We start from the raw sequence: 6,000 nt of genomic DNA, 5'->3' as shown, positions 1-6,000 counted from the left end.
GGAAGTCGATCTAAATGTACAGTAAAATGTACACAGTGGCCCTGAGTGTCTCATAAATCTTATCGCCTCCCCTTTAATTTGGACCCCTCAAAACTGTTTCTTTTCTGCCATTATCATTTCTACTCAATGCTTTTTTGTGGTCCATTTTTGAAAACAGACACAATGAGGGAAAGGATTGCAAGAGGGGGGAAAGCTGAAAATGATGATTAATGTTGAATTTGCAAATTTTTATGCAGAAGAAACATATATCTTCATTTTAAGGTCGAACTTTCATAGATATGAAGAACCCATTTTTTTCATGTTTTACTCAATTTCAATTTCAGGACTTTTTAAAAATGATAATTACTGTTTAATGGGCATGCAATAGAGAATTAAGCAAGGTCAAAATATTTTCACTACAGAGGGCACTAAACTACAGAAATACCACTTAAATTTTTCTTGCAATTATTATTTTTTCCTAGTTTACAAAAATAACTCATGTGCCTCAGCACATGTCAAGATAATTTAATAGTCCTAACTCATGGATGGAGCTCCACTCTCTTTAAATAATAGTGTGCTTGGATTTGTACCCAACTCCTTGATGACTTAGGCAAACCTGTTAAACTTAGTATTTGCTGAAGCTCTCTGATTTACCCAGGGGTATCATAAGGTAATAAATCTTAGTTTCAAAGGGCTTTATAAAAATGCTCAAATAGTATTTAAGAATTAAGTAGTCTCTGCATTGTGGCCTCTCTTCATCATGCCCTTTCTCAGTGTCCTCCCATAGTCACCAGGTTTGGCAATAGTAGCAAATTTGAAGCTAACAAGGTCCAAAGCTATTTGCATGCTTGTCTTTTCTGGACCCCTACTGTCACTAAGAGAAAATGTCTGGGCTATTTTGCTGAAAGGATAAAAAATACATCACAGACTTCCTAGATTAGTTCACTCCCTCTGACCCATCCCAGCTCAGCTCACAGGTCAGCCAATTATACAGGTCAGGTTAATCCATTTAAGAAGATTGCCCTCTCCTGGCTTAACCTGGATGAGTCAATAGGGACTGGGAAATGAAAGGTAACAATGATGAAAATTTATGGTTTCTTTACAAATTCATTAAAAAAAAAAAAGATATTCTTTGAATTGTATCCAAGTCCAGAAAACTACAAGTCTATTTACCTTAAGTAAGTTCCAAATGTATGAGGCAATACTGTTTTTTCTTCAATAGACGAACAAATGTCCACACCATGCTTCCAGCCCAACTTTGTCAAATTATATTAACTTAATAAATAACACTCTTAAAGATCTTCCTAGTTTCTCCTAGATGGCTCAAAACATTTCAGGGTATCCAAGCTATTCATATTGTGCCCTTTATACCTAACACATGTTGGATAGCAAGCACAAGATTAACAAACATATGCAAAATGCTTTCATCAGCTGGCAAAGTAGTTATCATTTACACACACTAAAGGCCAAAGGCACAAATACAAAAAGACAAAGTAATTACTACAGGATTCTTAAGACCTGTAACAGAAAGGAGTTTAATGGACCGGCATAGCTTATGCATTTTTTTCTTCCAATTGCGAATAGCCAGTATTTTGAGCCATTAATGACAGGCGTTATGGTCTCACGTTCTAAACTCACTTTTTGTTATCAACTTACGCTCATTTTCAAACAGCTCTGGTAGCTGATTCTGGTTGCTTGAATCAAAGTGATCCAAGTCCTACTGCACCTTCCATCCTCCTCTGTCCCCCATTTTTTTGGTAAATCTTGCTACTCAAAGTATGATCCATAGGCTAGGAGCATGAGACTCCATTAAGGCCTACTGAATCAGAACCTGGTTTTTAAACAAAATCTCCCAGTTATTTTCGCTTTCATCTTTATTATTTTCACTTTATTACTTTGTTTTTCATTCTGGGAGTCTCTCTTAGACTATGGTAGTGGGATGTTCTGTTATTTTCAGCAGTTAGGCAATCAATGTTAACAAGAAACTGTCACACCCCGTAGCAATCCTCTCCATATTGCACAATAGCTGCCACACAACCTTCTGAAGCACTGACTCACAATTGCCATGAGGCTCTGAATTACACACCTTCTTCTTCTTGCATGCTATCAGAACTGACTCCTTCTCACTGGACCTGCCAGATATTTTTACATATCAATCATAGCTCCAATAGCATTATATTCCATTCATAGACTTTTTTTCTACCAGTTAGTACATCTTGAGGACAGGTACCAAATTGCCTACTTAACATTTTAAAATCTTCAAAGCTAAATATACTGCCTGGTAAAAAAGCAGGTATTAGTATAATTAATGAATGAAACCAATAACTTGGTCACAGATTTAAGTAACTGATTTATGAAACTTCCAATACAGCAAAAAACCTAACCTACTCTTGAAATTTAAAAATTATAGTATGTAACTTCAGTCAAGTCAATTTCTTTCTCCTGTAGTCCAGTGATGTTACATAATTCCAAAGATTATAGTTCATCTGATGGGGAAAAATTCATATAAAAATGTACATACTTTTTCTTTTCCAATGCGTATGCTTCTATTAACATCCTGTGTCGATCATGTCTGAATCCACAATTCCTATAGTTTCTGATACCTTAACAGGTGCTCAAGTATGTGTGGAATGAATGCTAAAATTTTAACTACCATGAGGTTGTTAACACATTACAATTAATGAAAACAGCTCCAATGCAAAACATTTTAATAGGTTGTCAAATATACAGTTATTAGAATTATCTAAATATCACTTATAAAAATTGGTATATCACACTAGGTGATTCTATAAAACACAAATCACACTTTGACAATAACCCCTGCAGTCCAAGAATACCCCCCATCATAGTACAAATTACAAACACAATTTAAAAAAAAAAAAACATCATTTAGACATTTAAACCAAAGTAACTTTGACTAAATACATTCATTCATCAAGTACAATAAATTTAGCATAGTCACTAATAACACAATTTTAGGTGCAATTTCACATGCTTTCATAAATCTTCCAGTACAACTCCCATAGTAAAGTGTCTGTGTGCACACCATTTCATTTATATGCAGGTGCATGATACATCATACTTAAAGACTATTTCACTTCATAATTAAACTTGTTAATATATATTGTAAGTAAACACCAGGCCAAAATTTAACCTCAATGATGACAAAGTTTAATCATCAAAAACAAAATCTTGAGAAGTGTATTCTAATTTGTTTATAGTATGAATGCTATTTCATTTTACTAGATGCTATCAAAATAATTTAAACATTAACTCAAAAAAAAGTGGAGGTGCCAACCTGCCTAAAATATCAAGAGGCATTTAAAGTAACAATATAATCACTGTCAGTTAATATTCATTGCCAAATTTAAAATACCAGTGATTTGAATGTAAGGTTGAGCCCTAAAATATTTGTACTAAATTGTCAAATGCAATTTTTAAAATGTGCAGTAATTTGCATGTGAATATATAAAGGAATGTTTTTCACAGTAATGTTAAAACACTATTCTAAATGGGCAATCTAAATCAACGTACCTTTACCAGCAAGAAAAGTATAAAATTAAGACCTTTTAATGCTATCTGTAATTACAACCAAACTCAAAGGCAAACAGATATAATGCTGCAAATAATTGTTTTTAACCTAACATATTGTTAGTTGCTTCCCCTCAATTCAATAATTATTATTACATAAACTCAAATACTATTTAATGTTATATAGGCTATCTTTAAATGCATGTTTCTCTATATCTCTAATTATAATTAAAGCATTTATTTAATTATGCCTCCAATCGAATCCATCTAGACAGAATACAGGAAATGGTTAGGGTTGTGTCTGATTGGTTCACAATTGTATATTCAGGGGTTAAAAATACTTGACACAAGGTAGATATCCAGTTAAGTATTTCTGAATAAAATGGGAAGCTTGGTCTCCAAAGACAACTCTAGTTGTTTTACCAAAGCATCAACAGACCATCACTACCTCTTTAAATGACAAAATTGATAATTTTTTAAAAGAAATTGATGACTAGGTTATAAAGACATTATAGGATATAAAAGGATAATTTAAGCTACAAATATATCAAATCAAGAAGGTTAAAGGCACTGGATAAGGATGATTATTACAAAGCACTGTAAACAATTTTTAAAGCAAATCAAGCTTTAAGGTATCAAATGACTAACTGCTAAGAGAAAATAGTACTAAAATGATGACAATGCTTTAAAACAGTGGAAAAAACTATAATTTCACAAATTTTTTTCATTACTGTTTTTTTCTTTCATCTTACATCTTCTGAAATATTCCACATTCTAGAAACTGTTTTCTTGTTGTGTAAACAATAATTACAACTGAAATATCTCTGAAAATTAAATCCTTGTTTTTAAATTTAATATGGAGACGATATGTAGAACGTCATCTTGGAAATCATAAAATAATAAATATACTCAGTGAAAATTCAGGAAAAAGTTCTTAATCAGTTGAGCACAATCTAAAGTCCCACATCAGCAAATTGTAGTGTAAAGAGACACAGTAAGTACAATCTTTCCAGACACATAAAACAAATAATGAACACTGAGTTGAAAATACCACAAGCTCCATGTTAGAGCCATTTAATATACACATTGTCACAATTGCTTCTTGAAAAACTATTTTAGATAAAATATTAGGCATTTATCATCAATTTTTAATTTATTTGAATCTATGCAACTTCCATCCATATTAAAATATCAATTAATGTAAATACTTTATTATAAAACTATTATACAATTTAAGTATTTATTGAGAAATGTATTATTCACTATCCACAATTTCTTAGAGTCCTTTTTATGAGTGCATTCTGTAGAAATACACTAAAATCATTACTTATGTTTCCTACAGGAGAGGGGGCATGACCATGAAAATCCTTTTAACCAAATTATATCCTTATTATGCTTAGTACTTAAACATTTATATGTTTAAATACGCTTGGTGAATAGTGATCATCTCCACAGTGGTAAATTTCAGCATGTTATTAATGACTGGGCTAGACAGGAAATCAGTCACATGTACATTATATAAACATACTTATTCTGTAAGCATACTTACAAAGTAACATAAAATGGACATTGGATAACAGTGATAAAAAATGTAAACAAACAATTAAATGTTAATCCCTTCCCTGAAGAGCAAAAGATAACAGCGCTTTTTGTTTTATTAAAACAAAACACAATCTATTTTATCAAAAAGGTAAGACACTGATTTTACAAAACTGTTTCCAAATATGGATAAAGAAAATCTGGAACAGCTGATTCAGACTTTACTGAGCTAAAATGTGCAAAAAATCTGATAATACTTTATTATTCAATGTACATAGGCTAATATCATCCCATATAAAAAAAGTCTCTTGTTAAGACTCAAAATAGTGTTTAATTATATGAGCTTAAGATTTATTGAACCACTTTCCAAACAACAACAAAAGTCTGTAGAAGAAAAAAGTAAAATTAGAAGACTGAATACTAATTATGAATTGAAATTCACTCCCACACACAGAAAAAGCTATAGCCAATAACCCATTTAGGTAGTTAAGAAAAATATAAAGTCCCTATGGAAAATACTTACACTGACAAAAATTAAAAACAATCAAATTTTTCCATAACAAACAATGTATGAACTTAAAGTTATTCAGGTTTAATATATTTACGAGCATTTGGTACTGTTGTTTGTACTCAGGTATTTGCTAAGTGCCCTCTGAGAGGGCTAGAAAGGCAAGATAAAAATAAGATTGTGAAATTTCCTCCATACCAAAAAAGGTGCTAAAAGCGTCATTTTTCTAAGGGAAAAAGATGGGAAAAGTCTTACAACTCACAAATCTAAAACATTTTTCCAGGAATATGGCAAAACTGTTAACTACTTAGATATGTTGTTTAGTAAATCAAAGTGCAAGTAATGAGAGCATTAAGCACTTACATATTTGCAAATTTAATTTCAAAGTTTTAAATGTACTCAATAAATAACTAGCTGTTTTTTAAAAGTAGAGGATATGAAAC

This window comes from Talpa occidentalis, unplaced genomic scaffold, assembly GCF_014898055.3.
Source record: "Talpa occidentalis isolate TD23 unplaced genomic scaffold, MPIMG_talOcc4v2.1 talOcc4.8, whole genome shotgun sequence".
Classification (NCBI taxonomy): Eukaryota; Metazoa; Chordata; class Mammalia; order Eulipotyphla; family Talpidae; genus Talpa; species Talpa occidentalis.
This window is presented reverse-complemented; position numbering follows the sequence as displayed.